The sequence below is a fragment of the Pteronotus mesoamericanus genome, unplaced genomic scaffold, assembly GCF_021234165.1.
Source record: "Pteronotus mesoamericanus isolate MK-2021 breed Mesoamerican mustached bat unplaced genomic scaffold, CSHL_Meso_final contig_116, whole genome shotgun sequence".
NCBI lineage: Eukaryota > Metazoa > Chordata > Mammalia > Chiroptera > Mormoopidae > Pteronotus > Pteronotus mesoamericanus.
In genome coordinates, this window is record NW_026555027.1 from 31834650 (window position 1) to 31859345 (window position 24696).

A 24696-nucleotide genomic window follows, 5' to 3' on the forward strand; every position below is an offset into this window, starting at 1 on the left:
ACTTGGATAGAGTAGAATGTAGTAGATGCTCAATCAATGTTTATTAACTATCCATTTAATATTTAGATATATGAATAATTTGAAGTAAGAATAAAAGTACCCCTAACCATTTCATGATAATGAAAAGTTGTTGGCACAACTATAATTAGGATGAATAGATTATATCATCTTTTAGAACACATTTTTATTTAGAAAAATAATCAAATATTATTTTGGGAGTAATGAACTAAAATGAACGAGGTCAGGGCAGATATGGAAATGTGCGAGTCTGCCTGCTTTAGTTATCCCTGCCTTGCCTGAGTCTTCTTGTGCAGTTCACATACCTAGAGCTCTTGCCTTAGCCCCGCAGTCTGGTTCCTTGATGCTCACTACGTGAGAGTACTGAGGAGTACTGAGCACAGAGATGTTAACCCACCAGCTGGTCCTACTCTTCCGTCTGAGTCAAACCTCTCTCTTGTCTTACAAAACAGTACTCGGCCATGATGGGAGTTGGTTATGAAGTGCGTCACCAGTGACTGCTGACAATAAAATAACAATACTTATTTGTGATTTTTTTAAAATTAAAACAGATTCAATGTCATCTTTATTATAATATCATTCTTACCATTTTTCATTCCAATATTTTCTTAAGCAGGAAAGAAATGGGCAGTCTATGCCAAAGCTGACAATGAGACTTGGCTATGCATGTGAGCGATCACCAAGTTATCTGCTTTTAAAAATGAGAGTAAGTGTGGTTTTCTCCTTTAGATCAGTGCACCATTATACACAGACTATGGAATCATCGCGTATGAGTTTATGAGTTAAACAAGAACAAGATAAATTTAACACTGCCACTCTAGATGGGGGCATAAGGGGGACCCTGCAGCCTAAGGAAAAGTCTCAGGACTGAGCAAGGCAGGGTGGCATTGCTAGAAAAGAAGGTAGAATTGTCCTGCAAGCCTGTGGGTCCCCAGGAGCTGCATCGAATGCCTCCAGTGAGGGAGCAAGAGCAATATCGCCGTGGTTCCAGCAAACAGAAATCAGGTAAGTGTCTGTTACCTGCAAGGAGAAAGTTGGATGTTGTCTTCATGGGGCTAACTGGGTGTAGTCATGGATATTTTGCAAGAGCATTTCGGGGCTTGACTGCCCACATATAAGTAACATACTAGCGTTTTTAAATTTTATTGCTAGAACTAATCACATGATTATATTTTGAACCCAGCATCAAGTCCTGCATTCAACTGGTGCTGTGTCGCCGCAATCCAGGTTTTCATTTCAGGCCTCCAGGCTTAAATTCATTTAGAGGACAATTTATGCCCAAAGAGAGAAGATCTCATGGCAAAGTAGATTTACATGGAGTGAGATGCTAGGCTCAAAAAAGCAACTATCTTCAGGTCCCCTGGCAACGCAACATACGTATATCTAAGAGAAAGAGGAAAAAAGAGACAGCCCTCCGCTACCTCTATCAGTGCCGGATCCTTCCAGGCCTCCCTGTGGGTTTGCACATGGAGAAATCTGGAACACGGTCAAGGAACGCTGGCTATGTGCTGGGATGCAAAGGTCTGTGGAATGATGACTCCTTTAGAGGATTCTCAAACTTTTGTGTGCTTCACATTAACACAGTGAGGTCCTGCAGACCCAAACACGGACACATACTCTTTCTTAATTGCATTATTCTTCTCTTTGATTCATTTGCTGTGTTTGTTATTGTTCTTGTTTTTGTTCATTTCAACACTTTAAAAAAATATGTTAACGGGTTACATACACTTGAAGAAAAATTTCAGAGGACATTGTGTAATGTCTGACAGAGCCATGAGTCTCGCTGCTTCTAAAAATTTAAACATTCTCAGACTTGCTCTGGATGAAGAATCTCTAGTCCACACAGACATCGATCAGCTGTCTTTCATCTTCCTCCACCTCTTGCTCAAATTATGTGCGAAACTGTAGCATTGCAGAACTGGCTGCTCCCCAGTGAATCCCAAGCTGTCCTAAAGATCATTTTCCACCACCCTGAAGGTTTAACTACAACTACGTTTAATTGGCATTGGTGGGCAATTCATCGGGGGTGCAGCAGTGTGACTATTCAGGAAATGTCTGCCTGCCACAGTGCTGGCAAGCTTATTCCTCTAAAATCTCACAAGATCACTTGTCGAAACGTTTTGTGCTGCAATGTTGATGATATGCCCAGTTCAATCAATCAATCAGCAAATATTTATGTTAAATGCCTGTTCTATCACTATTGCTAGCATGAAATTTCCCCTCTGCTGGCCAAAATGCTCATGTGAATTGTGTTCAGGCAAAGGTCAGGGGGATCTTTGTCTGACCTCAGGGGATGTATGCTATTGTTTCTAACCCCTCCCAAATGGAAAAATTCATTAATCCACCAACAAATAGTTATGGAACATCTACTGTGCATCTACATTTTAAGTGTGTTTATATTTCTTCTAGTCTGGTGAAACCTTCAAACCAGAGTCACCTCCTCCTTCTTTCCTTCCTACCTATATAAGCAACAAATACTTACGTAAAGTTGTGTCATTAACAAAGTATTTTTTTTTTCACCTCACCTACAACACTGAGAGGGAACTTTTTTCTCTTTCACAGCTGAAGAACCAGGAGATTTGGATTTGTCTAAAGTCGCAGCGAACAGAGAGCAGGGTGAGCACTCAAGCCCTCCAACTCCAAAGTGACTTTCCTCCGAACCCACATTTCGCCCTGCTACACATAAAACGCTGTAATAAGTGTTTGAGTTGGGGAATAGGAGTGATAATCGGGTAAATAAATAAATTTTTATCCTCCGAAATTTAATATCAGAAGTAACCCAATGATTTTGTCTCATTCTAAAACAAAAACAAAAACAAAAAGCAAAACAAAAAAGAAAAACCAAGAGCCTGCTGCCTTTCAGAACCCCTGCCTCGTACCCAGAGACGACCCGAGCCTGCGGAGGCTTCCACAGTTGCCTGGTCTCACACAAGCCCTACTTGCATGACTCTAACTTGGGACTGATTCAAACTACATTTCTCAGAGCCATGTTCTCAACAGCTGCTTATCCAGCTGGGTCTAAATGCAGTATTCATTTTTTCACCCCCTCCTCCCTCACCAGCTCTCTAATTCCCCTCAGTGTGGCTGCTGGCCTGGCTCTATCATTCCAATCAATTTGTGGTATGTTGTGATTGACCTTCATGTCACTCACACCAAAGACATTTTTTTTTTCTCTATCTTTGATTTGTCAAAAGGCAGACCAGCATAATAGTAAACAAAGCATGGAACTTTGAAGTCAGACTGCTTTGGTTTTAATCCTCACTTCTCTATTACTTGGTGTATGATCTCAAGAAAAGCACTTAACCTCTCTGTGCTACACTTTCTTTATCTATAAAATGGCAATAATAATAGTACCTGCATCATAGTACAGATGGAAGGGTTCAATGAGTTAATATAAATGAAACCCTGGGAAAACGTCTGACACATATTAAATGCTACAGTTCTTAGTGTTACTATTTATCATTACCTAAACTGCATAGATGTTAACCATTTTCTTCCTCTTTAAACCTGATCTTCAATGGTCTACGTGGCATCACGTTCTCCTACTAGCCTAACCTCTCCTGTGATTTGTCTCACTCTCTTTTACAGACTTTCTCTCCTTAATAAATAAATGTTTAGGTTCTTCAATGTTCACTAATAAGATTCATTCTCTTTATCAGTTTTTTATCCCTCAGCAATTTTGTTAAAAATTGCACATTAGAATATCAAGTTCACTCAAATATATACTTTCATATCAGACACTTCCCCTGAATTCTCAATTGGCATATCCACCTGCTTTCTCGAAATCTCTACATGTGTGTCTCATGTACAAGTTAAACTTTATCTTTCTCCCAAATTGGTTACCTTCTGGTATTCCTCCCAATAAATACAAAGAGCACTCCACTGCACTGAAGTCAAATGAATTAGAAGTTTGTTAGACCACAGCATAATTTGCATGATTGACACTCATGCCTGGAAGACCAGGCATTTCAATTCATCTCTCTTCTTTAGGTTGCTAAAGCTGCAATTCCTGCATCCTGTCCACCCGTGACGGTATTGCATGACCAAAAGGTGACAGAGTAACTTCATTTCTTAGCTGTATCTTATTTTTGCTCAGATGCATAACCAACCTTTGAATTATTTTTCCCCTAAAAAGGAACTGTTTAATATTATAATGACTAAATTTAGACACTACTGATATTCCCAAACCCACAGTAAGGAAACATGCAAGGAACTGCTTCTTTTTTTTTTTTTTTACCTTCAGAATGGTCGGAACTATTTCAAACTTCAGCATTTTGATGACTTCATAGATGAATAATAATGCAGTTGGTTTTACAGAAGAAGAAGAAGGAGGAGGAGGAGGAGGGAGAGGAGGAGGAAGAGGGGAGGAGGAGGAAGAGGAAGAGGAAAGAAGAAGAAGGAGAAGGAGAAGAAGAGGAGGAAGGAGGAGGAGGAGGAGAAGGAGGAAGAAAGAAGGAGAAGAAGAAGAAGAAGAAACAATTTACAGATCTTTTCTGCAACCCCATCCCAGTAAGTACTTAATAATTAAATAAAGAATTATTCTTTGTCCTTTATGTTCAAATGTCAGAGGCCCAGTTTGTTACAAAAACAAAATATGATGGTTCTGTTTGGGAAAAAAAAAACCCCAACTTTCCTATTAATATTATAGAATATGTTTTAAGGAAAGGGGGAAAAAAAGGCATCTGGACAGTTCATTTGAGTGGCCACAAGAGAGCAGTAAGAAATTAAAGCTTAAGAAGATGACTCATAGTCACACTTTATGTGTGTGTCTTTTGCTATTAAAAATAATTGAAAGACACACCTATTCATTCTTAAACTTAGAAATATATTTTAGAATTTCTTAATTTTTAAAACCCTTGAGGAAGGACAATATAGATAGCATTTGTAAATTAACTGAAAAGGACCTTGATTTGGGGCTTTTACAAACCAAGGTCACATGTGAAAATAAAAAATAATTACTCTGGGCCAAGGGACAACATGAGTGGGCTGGGTAGCCCATCCCTTCCGATTACTCAAGTCAGACAGAACGGTATGTGACCCATTTACAAAGCACCTAGAAGATGATCTTGACCTCCTGTTCTAGAACATTGCCAACACTGTAAAATGTTAACTGTTAGGAAATATGTTTTAGGGTACCCTGGATCTTTTCCTGAGGTCCATTCCTAATTCTTTATGCGTCCCTGCCTTTTCTTCCTATACAAACTTTGCCATTTTTAACCTAGAATTTTAGATAACATAAATTTTAAAAATGATTTTAAAAGTCATAAATTTGCAAAATGACCAGCAATAGTTCAATTATCCAAGATGCTATTAGGAATCAGTGTGAAAAAAGATTAATGATTAGTGGAAAAATAGACAAAGTACATAAACAGGCAATTCACAAAAGTAGAATCTCAGGTAGTCAGTAAACACATGAAAAAATATTTATGCTTAACAGCAAACAAATATTACTAGATAAGCACAGATTTAAAAGGACTGAAACATCCAGTGTTAATAAGAGAGAAAAGCTACTCACAAAAACTAGAGCATATGTTGGAAAAAGTTCCAAGGGCAGTTTGAAATATATATAAAAAACCTTTCTTATCCTCACCTGGAGGCATTTTTTCATTGCTTTTAGAGAGAGAGGAAGGGAGAGAGAAAGGGAAAGAGAGAAGCATCGATTGGTTGCTTCCCACAAGCACCAGGTCCAGGGAATGTTCGCACCTGGACCTGGATCAGGGGCTGGGGATCAAACCCGCAACCTAGGTATGTGCCCTGGCTGGGAGTTGAACCTGCAACCTTTTTGATTATGACAGGAAGCTCCAAGCAACTAAGCCACACTGGCCAGGGCATAAAAAACTTTTAAAACATGAATTTCCATTGTCCTAGAAATTTTACTGTTAGGAATTAATCTTATGGAAACAATCAGACAAATATAACTGTAGTTTTTAATAATAAAAAGAATTGGGAAAATAAAATCTTAATTTGCCTCAAAAGAAAAATGGAATAAATAAATTAGAGTATAGCTACACACAAATGAACTATTATGTAAATCATTAAAAATACTACAAATGTATATAGTTATTGGCATTGAAAGTCCATGGTATATCTTAAGTTAAAGTAATATTAAAAACATCATAGTATAATTTCACTTAGAAAGAAATTGTTAATGACTACATAGAAAAATATTTGAATGATAGTCACCAAACAACAATTATTTCTGGGTAATAGGCTCACAGATAATTTTTTTTTTGTTTTTTTTTTAGGACTTTCAGTAAAGTCTACATTTGTACTTATTTGTTTTTAATCATTATAAAATCAGTAAAAACACAAAACGTTACCTCTGTAATGGAAAAAAATCCTTAGGTGTTGGTTTAAAATCCCTTATATGTTGGTTTGATGACAACAGAGCTTTATAAATTATGATCTATAGTTATCTACATTTTCTTAAAAATATGAAAGAAAAATGCATTACAACAAGCTACCAAGGTATATGCAAGTTGTTTCTATGCTGCTAATAGCTAGATGAAAATTAAAAAAGAAATCCAAATAGTTGATTTAATTCATAATCTTAAGTTTTGCTTTTTAGGAGGAAAAAAAAGAAAAACCCTCTTCATTTCTTTCACTCATGAACAAGCCGGCGACCTAACATTCAACTTATTTCATCTTGTCTAGATTTTCTAAGAAATCAAAATCGTATTGATTTTTCAGGTCCATATTTAACCAACAATTAATATAATAAAATAGTTTTCAAAAAGGTTTTTATTGACTGTGCTTCTAGGAAGCTGAAGTTCTCCTACATAATAATAGTTTTCCAATTACTGCAGATTGGGAAAGGAATGCTGTCTTCTACCATAAGCTACTAGCAGTTCTTTATCTTTGACTCTATTCATATCAACCTTATGACTTGTAGAATTATCAACTGAATGTCTCCTATGAACCTAGTACTTGGTTTGACCTCAAACCAAACTGTGAGATAAATGTTATATTCAATTTAAGATGGAAAACAAGCTCAGAGAGGCTAAGTGCGTTGCCAGTGAATGGCACAGCGAAACTAGGGGGTAACTACTGAACCACAGAGGCCCCACAATCTTACACTTTTTTTTAACATGGAAGAGTTTCTTCTTCCCAATTGCTCATTTTTTTTCTTCATAGCATTTCCTCAGCCATTTGAGGCCCATTTTTCTCCTACCACTGACCCCTCCCAGATGGGGGGAAAAAAAAAGTCTATACCTTTAAAGAGCAAATGTTAGTGTTTTGTAATTTTCTCCCTGCCTATACCTGTGGGAATTGGGAGTTGAGCTGCGGTAGTGGGCTCAAGGCAAAGCAGTCTGGTGGGCCAGTTCAGAGATTCCCCCCCGCACCTTACCACCGATGGCCTGCCTCACCCTGAGGTAATTGCCCATTTGTACTTTATGGTCCCTCTTTTGTGAAATCTGAACAGGCGTCATTGACACCCTGGATGGTTGGTTAGCACTCCACCTAAAAAAATGGAAAATTATATCATGGAGATGTGAAAGCAGACAAGGAAGTGAGTGCCTCTGTTTTATCCATCACATCTGAAAATATGGCTTGAACAGCTGATTAAGCTGTGTTTGATAGCCAGAGCTTTAAAATATCCTCAACTGCAGGACTCATGGGATGACTTAGAAGCAGGACACTGAATCTCTGGTTGCGCAATAGAGACGGCATTGACATCAATGTTGAGTAAACGCAGTAGTGACGTCGATGATGAGTAACTGCAGTGGTCATGTTCAGACTTCTTCTGGCCAACTATGAGAAAAAATTCACCATGCATTGGCCTTTCTACTCTTTGGTAATGAGGTTTCTTGACCTAAGGATCTCCTGATTCTTGTTACAATCTCTCCCCATCTCCTTTCTTTCCTGTGCTGTGCACACCACTCTCTTTCAACTTCCAGGCCTTTTGTTTGTGTATGCTTTTAAACATGTTAGAAATAAAAATAAATAAATAAGTTTGAACTTTTAAAAAGGCCAGAGGGAACCAGAGCAAAGATATTCAAACAGCAAATGGACAGGAAGGTAGAGATGAAGGAGAAGAGGAGGGAAGGGCTGTGGGTGGGGTGGGGGATTAGACACGCAAGGCGCTTCCTTTACTGCCAGTTCACTGGGGCTTTGGGTGAGTCAGCTAACATTAATCCCATCTGAAAAAGGAAATAGAAGAATACTTCCTTAAAGAAATTCTGTGTGATTAGATACAGTAATATTTAAATCCCATTGGAAGGTGTTCCTATACAAATTATAAATATTATTTTTATCCCTCAGCTTGCTTAGCCTTCACCTTTCAGGAATCATGGAGGTACATCTGGCTGACATTAAAACAGGGTGAGTGGTATAATGTTGAGAAACTTGTCTTTTTTAGTAGAGTTAATCAGTTATATGGCAAGTATGAGATTGTTCAACTTAATTAAAATAAAATGTCAGATTCTAATTCTACCGACATTCACAATGTGCCTAGCATGTTTTGGGTTCTCTCTGTAGGCACTAATAGAAACCAATAAACACAGGGTAATAGAAACTAAATGGATGTGGGGCTTTGGCAAGAATTAAGACAACTATAGAAAAGAAGGAATGAAAATTAATGAGCCCAGAGTTAGTCGTTGTAGATTAAGATTCTGAAACCAATCCTGAGCTTTTTCTGGCTGGTTGATTTACATAACCTCAGTGATTTGGTCTTTAATTCATCCATCCAACAAAACATATAATGATTGGCTATGCCAAGCCAGGCAATGGCCCATTGAGAATAAGAGAAAGTCCCTTTCCTCAGGAAGCACACATTCCCATGCAGGAAGACAAAGATAAACAAGTAAAAAAAAGACGAAAAAAAGAAAAAAGGAAACGACGAGATAGTATTAGAAAGTAGTAAGTGCTGTTAAGGAAATAAAGTAGCTGAAGGAGAACCCCTCAGGGGATCCCTTAGATAAGGTGGCCCAAGAAAAGTGATCTGGGTTGGTGACATGATGGGTCAGCTGAGATGCAAAGGGTGAATGAGAAGTCGGTGCTGTGATGAGGCAGGAAGGGTCTTTCAAAAAGAGGGAACAACCAGTTCAAAGGCCTGCCACAGAGCCAGGAAGAAAGCCATTGCACATAGAAAAGAATCTGCAAGGAGGAGAGTGGTGGGATTTCAGGTCAGAGAAATGGTACAGTCCAGGTCATGTCAGGCTTCTGATGTCACAGAAGGGAGTTTGGACCTTGACCAGAGTGCAATGAGAAGTCATTGGAAAATTCTGGCAGGAGAGAGAAATTCTCTTATTTATATTCATTTCTGAAAGAACATTCAGGCTACTCTGAGGAATGGACTGTAGGAGAGGAAGAATAAAAGGGAGGAGGTGAGTTAGGATGCTGTATAACTCAGCTTATAAGCTTACACAAGTTAATTTGAGAAGTTTACGTACATTTATATAAGAAGCTGTGTAAGTCAGATGAACAAAGATGGTGCCACAGACCAGGTGTATCCTGCGACATTGAGCGGGATTGGGGCTTTTTGTGGTACATGTAGAAATATTTGGCAGTGTTCCTTTGACAGATAATCGTATTGTCCCACCAAGTGACAGAATTAATGCACAAAACGAATGAGCCATAGCTCTACACTAGAAAAATACACTCGCTTTGAGTTTAATTCATCATGAGTCTCTTCTCCAGCTTTAGAACATTGTACCAGAACTTGGAATGTGGCTTATACTTACTCTGCTGCCACTTCCCTCACTATAGCCCCTCGGATTCTCAATCTTCCCAACCAGTGCAGGCAAAGCAGAGGAAGGTAGGGTCAGTAAATTGCTCATGTTAACATGGAAAATCAGAGGTAGAACTGCTAGCAGAACACAGGTACTATGCCTGGACGTCAATGAGGCTGTAATCAGAACCACATTGCTTTGTAACAGGAAATCTGGGCTTCTAAGAACTGCAAAGTGGAGATTTACCAACTGAGCTAATCATGCAAAGAAAATGTCAAACTGCAATAACAGATTTTCATATCCCTGTCTGCCTAAAGAGCAGAGGTTGGGGCCCTTGCCCAGCATAGATCACAAAGCACACAATTATTCAGGCTCCACATTTCAGTAAAAAGTTGTGCTTAAATGTGCCAGATATTGTTAAAAATACAAAGAACCCTGTTCATAAACACCGGGCTTTCTACTGATCCAAAAGCACATGTTTATTTGTGTGCTCAGTGGCCTGCATATTTTAAGAATCATGTAAATAATAAAGTCAAACTACTTTATTTGGTAAGAGTGAAATTGATGGGCCGATAATCAGACACATTTGTGGGTGGTTGTATCTCTACATATGCTATTGATGAGGAATAGTGACTATATACATGTGAGAGAATTTATAAAAACATACTGCAAAATGTATGCCTTCTTTTATGGGAAAGACAGAACTTTCTCTTCTTTGCTTCATGAACACAATTAGAAAATAGAAAATTTAAAAAATTAACTATAATGACTCTTTATTAGCTTTGCCTCCAAGTAAAAAGAAATACGACAATTTAAGACCAGTCAGCCCTGGAGTGGAAAATGTTTCTAACCATTAAATATAGAACTTTTGAATGATTTCTTAGGTCTTAACAACATGGGGGGGGGGGGAAGTAGGTAAGTCTACCTCTGAGACTGAGACTCTTGTAGTTCACATTTGAACCCTCACCAGAAAGAAAAATAAAGTTGAAAAAATCTTCAATCATACTGAATAAAGCGTCCAATCATAACTAGTTCTCAGAATATGCAGATGTCTCCTTGAAATGCTGTATCATTTGTTTTACACCAATAAATGGCTCTTTTTCAAGCCAAATGTTCAACTGAGTAATCACTTCTTGTATGACTTTGGTCTTCTGTCTATAGAAACTTGCGACCTCAGAGCACCTCTCACTACCGATACCCAAATCCAAGCTAAAGCTATCACCAAACATCAACCAAATTTTTAAACATGCTAATTGAAATATCAACATGAATTGTGTCTATTTATGTATGTATTTTCATATATAGTCTATTTTTACATATTTATTTTTCTCAGATCAAGCCAGAGACAAGTTGAAATTAGCATATAAACTCAAAATCATTTTCTGATTTTTTGGCATAGCATGGTTGGTCCTTTGTTTATCTTTGCACCTATATTAAACTTTTCACTTTGGGGCCCAAGAGTAGACATCTCCCATTTGATGACAGCATACCTTCCTTAGGAGTCTGCATGAGACCTCCTCATAGCTCACCAGGTAGTTGCCACACTCCTTGATAAAAACTACTTGCTCTTCTTGACCTACGTACAAATACAAGAGACTTATTTTATATGATAATAAATGTACAAAACAACTTTAGATTTCATTCATGTCACACTTAATAAACTGCCAAAGAGAAAGCAGAGAGAATGTTACGGACTGAAAAGTGTGGAGGCCAGAGAACTTGGACATGGTAAAAAAAAAAAAGAGAGAGAGAAAGAAGTAAATGTAGCTCATTTGTGTAGTGCATATATTACCTAAATAAGCTAATCATCAATGCAGAATAAGTCAATAACAAATGGTCAAAATGGAAATGCAAAGTCAGGATCAAATCCACATCCTCCTAACTCAACATGTTTCTACCGATAAGTCATTTGGTATATTACAGCTTTTGTCTGTGCACTACAACTTTCAGGGAAGGTGGGGGGGTGTGTGGTTGCATTGTTTCAATTTAATTTTATAGGAGAGCTGATTAATGGACTTTACGGACCAGATGAAATGTTTGTCTTTGATTTGAATGAACTGCACAGAGGGTCTTTTGGGGTATCAGAACTAATAACAAGTAAAGGCAGGAAACAATAACTTTGATAATTAAAAAGAAAAGAAAATCGCTATTTCAGGTAGGCATTTGAGGAGTTAGGACTCAATTATGGCTTATTTGCAATCTTATGAGTGAACATAGATCCAGGTTCAAACATGGCTAATATTTGAGCATTAATTATAATGTGAATTAAGAAATATGTCTAAATCTATTCAAAATATATTGTTTATAGGTATATGGTTTTAAAAGGGTCAAACGCATACTCTGCTAGGAATATAGACTTACAAACTTGGAAATTTTTATTGAATTATAGAAGATAAGTTAAGTCCTTCTTGAATGTTAAACATGTGTTGTCCCCCCATCCCAATTAACTACAGGTTCAACATCACCACCACTCCAGGAAAATACTTAGCATAAATAATCTCAAAATAGTAATTAAAAAGTTACTTTTAAGAGAAGGGGAAGGGTCAAGTCAAGGAACTTGAATAAAGAACCCATGGACACACAGAGGGAGTGTATCGAAGGTGGAAGTTGGGGGGTGGATAGGGAAGGGGAGAATAATGGGGGGAAAACTAGGACAACTGTAATTGAAAAATAATAAAAAAAAATTGAGAGATGAAAAAAGAGTATATTATTTAATCTGTGATGTTTCTGAGTAATTTCCATAAAGTATTTAGCTCATTATGATTCATTATTTTATTTGGATATTAGGGTACTTTAGATTCACCTAATACCTAAATCCACTGATAAATATATTTATACATATTATCTTTATGTCAGTCTAGGGAACTAGAACAACAATTCCTGCCATGAAAAGTGAGTTGGAATAAAACCAATTTAAATAAATGGAAAATAAATTGCTCCACTTTTATAATGATGAGTTGTCTCCTTTCCAAATGAGATCTTGAAGAGCAGGCTGTTTTACTCGAATGCTGATCCCAGAACAGTTTAGATTACTTTCCTTTTTCTATTACTAAATTCACACTTCTAACCTAGAGATTATAAAAAATAAATAATTTGCTTTACATCATTGTTCAATTTTAGAATGGTTATTGATCTACCTGGATAATGAGTGGTTTTGCATTATTGTCAAGCATCTCCAATGACCCTTATACTACACTTATGTCAGGATAAAGAGCACTTGTGAAATAAATGGAAAAAATAAGAAACAATACCTCATCTTATTTTTGTACTTATTTCCTGAAAGGGAGACCCTCTGGCCTGAGACTCAAGGTTTGGATTTACTTTTAAAAATATAGAATCATATTATAGAGTAGTTCTGCGTGCAGAATAGTGTTTCTTACCACTGAGTCATACTGTTTGCAAGAACTGAAAAGGATTCTTTATATTTGCTGTTTGTGTTTTTTAAGTCTTCTAAATTTTCTTTTCCGAACCAATGGAAGCATACAAATGTTGCATTGTAAATGCACACAATGGTGTGAGCTAACCTGAAATAATATGACTGTTGTTGACTGTGACTCTTTTTAAAAAACATTTTTCCCCCAGCAGCTGCTTCTAACTTCAGTTTTGAAACATTATTTCCATGCAAACCCATGAATTATTTAGAATTCTTTAAGATATAACTCTCTTCTGCTCCTGTTGGTTGCAACGGGGGTTTTGAAACATTGTCCTGAAAGATAAAAACACATCTAAGACTGAATTCCACAGGAATCCCACTTTAACTTTCCAGATTGATTTATGTGTTCGGTAAAGTGAGTAAATAGACCAGTAGTTTTATTATAAACCAATGTAAAATGAGACCTTGTATAGGTATAGTATCTATAAATATAATGGCAAACAGTAAAGCATAATCTTGCATCACAAAAATTATATATAGAAACATAAAAGTCTCCAGCTTTTACCTAAATAAGAGTCATCAAAGATGGTTCTGCTTTCTCAAAAGTTTCCCCACCAATATTTTTCAAGTTAAAGTTTTATTTTAGTATCTTTTTAAAAATATCAAAACATCTGATTTAGAAAAGTGCTCTTTAGTGATATAAGTAATAATCTCTTTCTTTTTTTCAGCAAAAAGGGGCGTCAAAACATCACTCTTTATCCAAAGGAAAACTAAAAAACTTAATTGTTAAATATTTCTAACAAAGATGATCGTGCAGAGTCTATGTTGTGGATCAGCTGCTACTCCTGCATTCGGGGAAACGCAATACCTTTCGGGTGGCATGGCATTAAGAAACATGGAATGGAGCTGTCTGTCCAAATCAAATGTGCTTTTCACTGCTTTCGAGTTTTACTTGTGCCTTTTCTCCTTTGCCCTCTTTTTTCTTACTTTTTATTTCCCATAACCTTCTCTACGACCCATTGAAATTTTGGCCTCTTCACTACTCAACTCAAATGGAGCATTTAGGTAGGACCAACCAGATTTTTCTATTTGACTTGAATTTTCATCCAGAAGATTTGCATTCTATAGACACAACATCATTTTTCAAAATAATAACTGGCAACATTCAACTGTGGAGTTCAATGGCAACGTCACAAATGCAAGGTGCTCTGATGGTGTTTTAAAGTATATAATGGAAAAACTCACAAGTAGAATTCTTTCACCATCACCTTTCTTACATTAAAAGCATCAGTTTTTAAAATGACTCCGGTTTATAGGAGAATCACCAAACACAAAAGCATGCATGAATCCTGAGGGAAAGCATCTCAGTTGAGACACATTTTTACAATTTGCTTGTATTTCAAACATTTGATCATTTTACTGTGTTTGAGGGATTAAAACTTTCTCTTCTGACACTTCTTGCATTCTTCAATAAATGTTGTTTATAAAATCTGTAAACAAATCTGACTGAATATGTACAATTACCATGTAAGAATAGAGCTTAAAATAGTCATTTTCAAAGGCATTTAAATACAATGTAAGGTTGTTGCATTGTAAATTTTTAGTGGAAAACAGGTTTTAGAAATTAGTCCTGATAATTCAGTTTTGAAAAAGATATTCTTGATACATTTTAATAACATGCCTGATATCTCAATGACAAAAAATAATATGTAATAATATATTTTAAGAATTATTAAAAATAAAATATGTAGATTTTATTTTAAAATTGCTATTAAACTTTAATTTGCATTAAGCTTTTTAAGTCAACAACTTTTAAGGAATTCCATATGAAACTTTAAAGTTTTTATAGAAAGGTGAATACTTCAAAAGGAAGCAGATTTTCAAAATGGTTTTAAAAATTGTTTTAGAAATGTTCTTAACTTTATAGTTCAATGTTGTCAATAGTATTTAAAAATTAAATTGAAATTTGTTAAACTAAAAAATGTTGTTAGATATTTTAGTAAGTTTTTATGTAAAAAAAAAAAAAAAAGCTCCTTCTACTACAGAGTAAAATACTATAGTATTCTCAGGAAAATAATATTGGCAGTTTTTGTCAATAATGTAGGCCGGTACGTACTCTCTCTTCGTTCCATTGTGTAGGCACAAACAGGAAGCACAAAATGTATTTTTCTAAATTAGTTTTAAATCTTTTTCAATAGCTGAATCATACTATGCATGTATAGCTCTCAGCTGTTTGTTTGTTTCTTAGACAGGATATAGTAATAACTTCCTACAATTTTAACTCATTTGAAAAATTTGCTTATTTTAAAAGCCTTAATGACAAAAGATAAAACCAAGACTCACTGACACATTTATAGCAGATTGTTTAAAAACTGTATATGGTTTTTGCAAACAAGTTTTGTTTTTCCCACAACTGTCTTTGCAAATGCAAAATATATCTACCAATAAAGATTACATATTAAATAGAAAGTTAGTTCAAGGTACAATATTTTCTACCTCTTTTAAGTTACTTGAAAATGCTTTCTAATGTCAAGAAATAGTTCATCGCTTTGTATTAATATAATGTTTAAAAAATGATAATGCACTATTAGCCAAGAAATCATTTAAGTAAAATTATATGACTTGTGGCTAACACCATGTACTTTTATTTTTAAAGGAAAAAATACAGTTATGTTCATTGTTGAGATGTATTTATAGAGCATTTTTATTGTTAAGTTATGCTTTTAGACCTTAAGGAACATTTGAGAACAATAATAAGCAGTGTGTAATGGTATTGTTAGTGGAGTCCTTTCTATTGAATTTTCAAGATGTTGTAAAATGAGATTATGTGAGTAGCACCTCTGGACACTTTTTCCCATCATTGTGTTGGTATCAATCGCTGACTTCCACCATTTCTCCCGGTATTAAATAGAAACGCTGTTTCCCACTGCCTTGATTAGAGGGTTTAGAATACATGACAGAACTGATAACCCTGCTGAGATTAAGCATTGTAACCTTATGAAAGCTAAATGGACCCTTCACAGCTCCAGAGAGCGTCTCGAAGACAGACCTGAGAAGGTATAAGCCTTACTTTCATTTCTTATTTTCACAAAGCACTTCTCTCCCTAAGCAAATCAGACTCCGACAGACAGTGGAAACCCTCAGCCTTCTTTAGCTTCAGCCACAGTCAGGCAGCCATTCCACTGGCAGAGGCAACTTTTGCCAGAATGTGGACACTAATGCCTCTCGGCAGACAGTATGGCTCATGATCACTCTCTGGGCGCGGACATATTGCCAGCACACACCGGATCAGTTTGCAATTGGCAGGGCTCCGCACGGCTGGAAATTGAACCATGTATGAAAAAGAAGTATCTATTCCTGGCTCTGCCCTTGGCGTCATCTATAACTATGGAAAAAGCCTTCTCACATTTGCTTCTCAGTTTCCCACATACACAAAAAGAAAATGAAATTTAACACTCAATCATTGACTCTCCTCTGTAAGAATATGGGAATCAGATATTAAAATATTACCTAATCTGATATATTGAGGGTAGTATACCAGCTGGTGAGGCCTGGCTGCAGAGACCAATGAATCTACAGTCAATCGCGGGTATTTTATAGGGTTTTGCTACATTTTATCATCTTCAGTCTTCATGGGCAACCACCAATGATCAAAGGTATAGAAACTGCATGACCTCTACTCTCCACTCCCTGGACTAATCTTAAGAAGGCAGCTAGCTCCAAGTAAGGCGGGAGGGCGCCTCATCAGCAGAGAACTGCTGCCTATAACTGAACTATTTTTCACATTTTCACCTTTCATTTACTGTCCTCACTCCTACTTTTCTTGCCTCCACATCCTCCCAGTCCACCCAGTTTTCTCATTAACTTAAAAGCTTAGTCTTCACCCAACTTCTATGAATTACTATATGGGTTCTGGCTCAGGAATGCTCTTTTCTTTCTTAAAATGTATAATGTTTTATGTTTCATTTTGATAGGGACATATCAGCTGACACCTTGAAAAGACAATAAGGTAAGGTTTGAGTAGCTATATTGTACAAGAGTTTTTAATTTTACCAATTGACAGTGTCTTAATCCAAAAGAATTATTTTTGATGGTTATTTTTTTCTGGAAATTTATTTATGGTAAAATAATAATAATAATAAAAGCTCAGGTACAAAAATTTTCTGGAAATAGATTTAGTCCCTCTATTACCCTGAGCTCGTCAAATGATATATGAAGTGTTTCATTTCACTCTGGGCCTCTTCTTCTAAAAGGATTGGCCAATCATATTCAGATGAGTATGACAGATTAAGGGAGAGGTCTGAAAATCAAATTACATTAGGAACCATTAAAGTAATTATGGATATTTCATGTGGACAAAAGAAGAATTGGAAAGAATACAACCCCATGGCCATCAATAGACAGTGATATAGTAGAAGAATTGAGTTTATTCAGTATGGGTCCCAAGGACCACAAAGTTTCAGGAAGAAAGATACAGCTTGATGTATAGAATAAAGCTGTATCCACTGGATCTGTTAAAACTGAGAATGTTCTTCTCAAAGAAAGTATCTGGGACAGGCATCAGATGGTTGCAATGAGCATAATCTCACTCTACTATAACTTAAAAAAAAAAGATTATTGAAAGGAAAGAAGAATAAGGAGACACTTCCAGAACTCAACTGCAAGCAATGTGGTCAGGCTTCCTAGAAACCAAAATATCGTTGGGCTTCTCCCCTCCCAGCTTTTTTCTCTAAGGAGCCATTCAGCCCCTTTTTGATCTGTATCTCTTTAAATCTGCTACATTCTTCTCTCTGAAGAATGGATGGACTTGGAAATTTCTGATTTCTGCATCTTCATAATTTCAATTTGCATGTGGCTCTGGCTTGCCATGACAACAACTCTCATAATGTCTTTATGTTCCCTGAACATGGCAGGCCCCAACGGCCTCTCTCTGCCATTTCTGGGTCTTGTAGTTCCCCTTCTTCCAACAGGATTTTGTTCGTTCTTCTTGAGTCCAGTTTCCCACCTAACCCAATGTTTCATGCTAAGTGGGTGGGTTCTACTAGTTACCAATATAGTCATGACCCTTAGTCAAGTGCAGAAACAGGGAGAAGATTCTTTTAGAAGGGAGGGGACAAATACTAGTATTTCTAAAACAGGATGGTGGGTTTTTTTCCACTGGAAGTGGAGTAAATACTGAAAAAACACTCCTCAGTGCTTTTGCAGGAATATATTACATTGGGAAGATTACCTACAAAATCCTTCCAGCTTCTAGATTTTGATCTTTTAAATTTCAACATAAGTAGCAGATTATAGGGGGAGATATTTGCAAGTTCTCAGATCATACCAAGTGGGTTATTGACCTCACCCCCATTTCTCCAGCCTAGTATTTCCCATCGTAGTATATGTGCCCATCATTCAGCTATTTAGTCACTTTTGACCTTACCATTTCTTTTACTTCCCAAATACAATCAATCAACAGAACCTGGTTTCTATCTCCTAGATAACCATTTGTTCCATAGAATTTTTCATTAGACTTCTAATGCCACTCCAGCCCAAGTCACCATTGTCTCACATCTGAAATATTTGAAATGTCTCCTAAGTTGTCTTCCAACATCAGTCTAACTTCATTTTGCACACTGCAGCTAGACCAACTTTTCCAAGTAATTGTGATTATGTTGAGTCTGTTTAAAACCAGACTTACCAGGTTTAAGTTCCAAATCACATACCCTTTGAGAAGCTCCACATTCTAGGTCTTGTCAATCTTTCTGGCCTCATTATATATCATTTGGCTCTTTGTTCTTAGAGCCCCAGCCATACAGTTTACTTTCAAAAATGGAAATATGCTAAGTTTCCCTTCAAGACCTTTTGAACTTGCTATTTTGTGTACCAGGAACATTTTGTTGTACTACCCTTAGGCTAGGTAACTTCAACTCAAATTTCACATTTCAAATTAAGTAATATGACTTCAGATAGGTAACCCCTGTTAAATGTTTGCTCTGATAGCACATTGTTATTGCTCTTTTGCCACATTCAATTCAGTCAGATTCACTAGTTCAACATCTGCCTTTCCCACCAAAGTATAAGATCAACGAGAACACCTGTGAATGCCTTCAAGGCAAGGACAGCACTTAATATAAAATATAACTCAATAAATATTGGTGGAGGAAATGACTTAATGGTAAGCCTAGATCTATTGCTAGGCATTCTGAAGATGCAAAATTCTAATAAGTTTTTACATTTTCAGAAATGATGAAAACGTCACACTTTTTTTTTTTTTTTTGTCTCTTGGATTTTTTTTTAAATTTTATTTTAATTTATTTTTTCAAATACATTTGTCTCTGCCTCCCCCACCCACCACTTTCCCTTGCCCCCTCCCTCCTTCCCTCACTCAGCTCTTCCCCTTTGGTTTTGTCCATGAGTCCTGGCTATATGTTCCTTGACTTTCCCCTTCCTTTCCTTTTCCCCGCCCCCCTCCCTCCTCGTCACACTTCTTAAAACCTATATAAACATGATTAAGGAAAGTGAGACACTTTGTGAAAATTTGTACAGTCAGAATATATTTTGTTAAACTTAAATTATCTCTCCACTGAAAAGAAAAGCAATAAGAATTTCATGTGGATTATGTTTTATATAACTAAACATTAGTATAAAGACATCTCATATAAGCTGGAAAATAACAGATTTTAATTTTTCTAAGAAATTTATATATTAAGTATTTAATATATGCCACAAATTATTCTAGATATTTTAGATATAGGGTGAAAAAATAGAAAACAAAATTTGCCTTCATGAAGTTTATATTCTGGTACTATATAGCATGGTTAATTAAATACACAAAAATGGGGGAAAAATGAAAACACTGAAGTGTTCACACATACTTAGCCAAATTTTGTAAAATTTTAATTTTTCTGAGGTTCACTTATAACTTAATAGTCGTTTTTTTGCTCCCATTTATTAATCATGTAAGCATTCTCCTAGATGTTGGGTAGGGACACAAAGATAAAACTATGGGTAAATGCTGAAACACAAAAAGATAAAACCTCTTTGTAGATATGCCATTAAAGAGATTTATGTGTAAATATTATTTGAATACGAACAACTTAAACATCTCAAAGCAACAGAAAGACTAAGGTTCTCATGCATCACACACTAAATAATTCAACCAAAGAAGTTTACAAGGAATAAGTTTATTTGGTGACTTTATCCTTCTTCATGTTTTCTAACAGCCAACATTTAAATTAAGAACAATAACAAGGCGGGGTAGTAGAGAGATCACAGAGAGATCAAGGTGCCTAACATACCCCAGAACAGATCGGTCATGAGAATACGTGAGAACCTAGATGCCAAGAGTTGAAAAGGAACCATGGAAAATGGGGTGATATGATATCCCTTTTAATCCCTTTTGTTTGAAGTCCAAAGGATTCTATGCTGGTGCAAGCCAAACAATGAACTTTGTAAGAACAAAGTTCACAGCACAATAGGTGCTCTAAAATGGATGTCAATGTAAGAGGAAATTTAGCCATTTAGAAAATAGAATGTTGCCTTTTGTCTTAAAATTCCAGCCAAATTTAACTCAGAGAAGATAATTTGGAACCTAAAAGAGGGCATGGCTTCTCATATTGGTTCAATCAAAGCCCAAAATATGTCTCACAAAGGTCTAACAAAGGTTAGTGCAATATCTAATAGCACTAAGTTGTGAATAATTCATTCATTCGCTCATTTAACAAATATGTATTGGGTGTCCACTGTATACCAGGCACAGTTTTAGACACTGAGGATAAAGAATGGCATAGAAACAAATCCTGACCTTACATAAAATACAATCTAGTGTGAAAGATAAACATACTCATATAACAAGTAAATACATGTGCAATACAACATCAGATTCTGAGTGCTGTGAAAGAATATATAACAGTGTAAGAGGTAGAGAATGCTAGGAGGTGGTATTTAGGATGATATGGGAAGATATGGCTTTTCTGTTAAGGTCACATTTATGCTAGAAAGGAGTGAGCCAGGAGAAGCAGTTTTAGAGAAGAGTATGGTGGGGTACCTGGGGTTCAGATCACAAGGGCACCACGGGCCATGATAAGATATTGTGGTGGCTTGGACAAGAGTAATAGGAGGTGGTATAAGGTCATTGGACTCTGTAAAGAGAAACAGAATGAAAGGAAGAGTCCAGTTCAAATTGCTGACAAATTTCTGGGCTGGTACTTGAAAGACACAGTTATGGTGGTTGAAAGATTTTCAAGTAGACAAAGTGGATTTGAATATGTGATGGTTAATAGAGATGAAGTACAGGTTTTTGCTTTTCCTTTGACCCTTTCATGGTGGTAGCAGGGGTAAATTTTGAGATGCTGCCACATATCTGTCAGAATATATATCTGCCCCATAGAGAATTATCATGCAATTCAAGTCCATTATCTAAAGAAGTTGTTTTGTGTGTGTGTGTGTGTGTGTGTGTGTGTGTGTGTGTGTGTGTGTGTGTGTTTATCAGCCCAGCCTGAAGCTTAACACAGTGACTGGACTAGCCATTCTACAACTATCTTAGGACAACTTTGTCAACGTTGCTTTAATTTATAGAAGTTATTTTTAAATCCCATTCATTTGGCTGTTCTAAAGATTATATGCTCCAAAGTATTTCTTTTAACATCTAGGTGTTATATGCTAACAGGTTTTTCCATAATAGATCACTTTAATGATTAAATTTTACCCTTTTGATAAAAAACAGATCAATGAATTCTTAAGGTTTAGAGAAGAGTTGGCTGCAGAGGGGCATGAGGGAGTTTTGAGGAATTGTTTTATATATTGATTATAGTGGTGATTGTGCATTGGTCAAATTTGAGATGCATTTTATAGTATGTAAATTATGCTTCAAAAAACATGACTTTACGGACTTTAAAAAGAAGAAAAGGGAGAGAGATGATGATGATTATCTATCTATCCATCTATCTATCTATCTATCTATCTATCTATCTATCTATCTATCTATCCAGGCTCAAAAATAGAATTTTGGTGCAGATCACTCCTGACCAATTGGCAATTAAGACCCCGTCAAGGATGATAAGGAAATTACCAATGATTCCTGACTGCTAATAGTGTACAGTCATTATAATGTGTACCGGTAATGTTATTTGGATAGTCTGTTGTAACAGGCTGCCTCTAAGATGGTCTCCAATGATTGATGTCTCATGATATTCACGCCTTTGTGTAGTTCCCCCTCACATTGAATCAGGGTGATCCATGTGTCTAATAGATATGCCCAAAGTGATGGTGTATAACTTCTGTGGCTAGGTTAGTAGTGCATCGAAGCTTTTGGCTTTGTATCTCAAATCACTTTCTGGGGGGAGCCAGCTGTCATGTCATGAGGGCTCTCAAACAGCTTTTCAGAGAGAGTGTGCAGCCTAACCCCAACAGCTAGCAATAATTTGCCAGCCATGCAGAAGTACATATTGTAGCACTAGTCAAACCTTTATATAAATGTAGACCTGGCTAACACTTGACAAACTCAGAACCAGAGACCACCCAGCTAAACCACTCCCAAATTTGAGACCCAAAGAAATTATGAAAGATAATATATGTTGATACCTATTTAATGTCACTAAATATAGGGGGTAATTTGTTATGCAGTAATATTGGGTTGGCCAAAAAGTTCATTTATTTTTTATCTGTACAATGGTTCTAGCAGTGCTTAGTTGCCTTTAACTTCATTCAAAACAATTTTGTTAGATCATACTGTGACAGCTGTCATATCAGCATGCATTTAAGAAACTTATCAAAATTGGTGAATTTTGTATAACCATTTTAACATTGACAATAAAAGAAAATACAAAACATTTTTGGCATTTATTGTTTTATTATTTCAAGAAAGGTAAAAATGCAACTGAAATGCAAAAAAAAAGATTTGTGCAGTATGTGGAGAAGGTGCTGTGACTAATCAAATATGTCAAAAGTGGTTTGCAAAGTTTCTTAGTACTATTGATGTTTTGGCCAAATAATTCTTTGCTATGGGGTTGTCTTATGCATTGGAAGATGTTTAGCAGCACCCTTGGCCTCTACCCACTAGAAGTCAATAGTGGGAGATAGCTGACATATTCAAAATATCCAAATCAATAAAATTATAGGTGAAAATATGTCTTTTATTTTACAGGGAAAATATAACAGACCCTTTAACTAATCCAATAGATAACTAATACAGATCCTTATGGAAGAGAATATATTAAGAGTTGCAAATTAGCAGATATTTGAGAAGTACTAGGGAAATAGTAATCCTGAGGACTATCAAATTGTATGGCTAATGATCTGGGCAATCAATGCATTGAAGAAAGGAAATACAAGGCTTGCCAGGATTACTCACCACTTAAAGACTTCATGTGAAAATCAATGGTTTTCCTTGGCAATGCATAAAGAGATTTTTGGCTCCTGTAGTCAAAAGGCAGAAAAGGTGAGGATCAGGCCTAGGGCTTAATTATAAGAGTAACAAAGTTCCAAGAGATTAATTTTCTAACATGGCAGGTCTTCAATGCAAAGGTCGAGACCCTTGGTGAGAAGCCATAGGATATTAAGACTTGGGAAAGGGATATCAGGGCTGGTGCATTGAAACATCTCGAATCTACACATTCTCCTCTCCATTCAAGGCTAACATTTCTCTTTTATATTTTATCTGAAAATGATGTAAAGTTCTCTATCTTGTAGAAAAACCACCATTACTCCTCAGTATCTACTCCCTGTTATGTCTTCTAAGCCAACAACTGAAGTTGAGCTTAAATATAACCCAGCCAGGAAAGGGCTGAGATCTCTTGGGGGAGGAAAGAATCTACATTTCAAAGGCATAGCTGCATCCATAGGTCACAGGAAAGTAAGTACAAGGCTATGTCTGGAGGGTAGAATTGCTGTCCCTACTAAATTAAGGAGGGTAGAATATAAAGTTGGATAAAGAAGAGTTTATTATTCTGCCATTACACAAGATTTAACATCTGGGCAAATAACCTCAGGAGATGAAGCTAATATACTGCTAAGATAACTTTTGTAAGTTTGTTGATAGAGATGACCCATGCTAAGTGAGATGAGGTACATTTGCCAGACTATTATACCAGACAAGATGGAAACAATGAAAACGGCTGGGAGAAACAGGCATGACACAGTACATATATCTCATATGGCTAGAAAGCCCACCATATGGCTATTCTGTGGGAAGGCCAGAGGACACTGTTTCCCAAGATGACAAAGAATGTGTAGGTCAGAGGGGAGCAGGCATTGCTGAGAAGCACAGCAGTGGCTGACCTCTGTAGGTCCTGTTGATGATAGGAGATACGACTATAAAATTGTGTTCCCTGATAACAGTGGGAATGATAGGAGCAAGGTGGGAACAATTATTGTAATAAGCACCAAGGTTAGTGAGGCAGCTGTGGAGAGTGCATCTAACAGTTATTGAAATGTTTGTTTTTCATCTTTTCCAAGTGAATGGTGTGGACACAGGTCTGGAAATCGGGCAAAGAATGGACCCTGGAGGATGACAATGAACTATTAAAAACTCAGTGAAGTAGTATCGCTACTTGTAGCAGCTATGCTATATATGCTACCAGTGCTAGAACAGATTACTAAAGTCTTAGGTACATTGGATATGGTCATTGATCTGGTAAATGCATTCTTTTC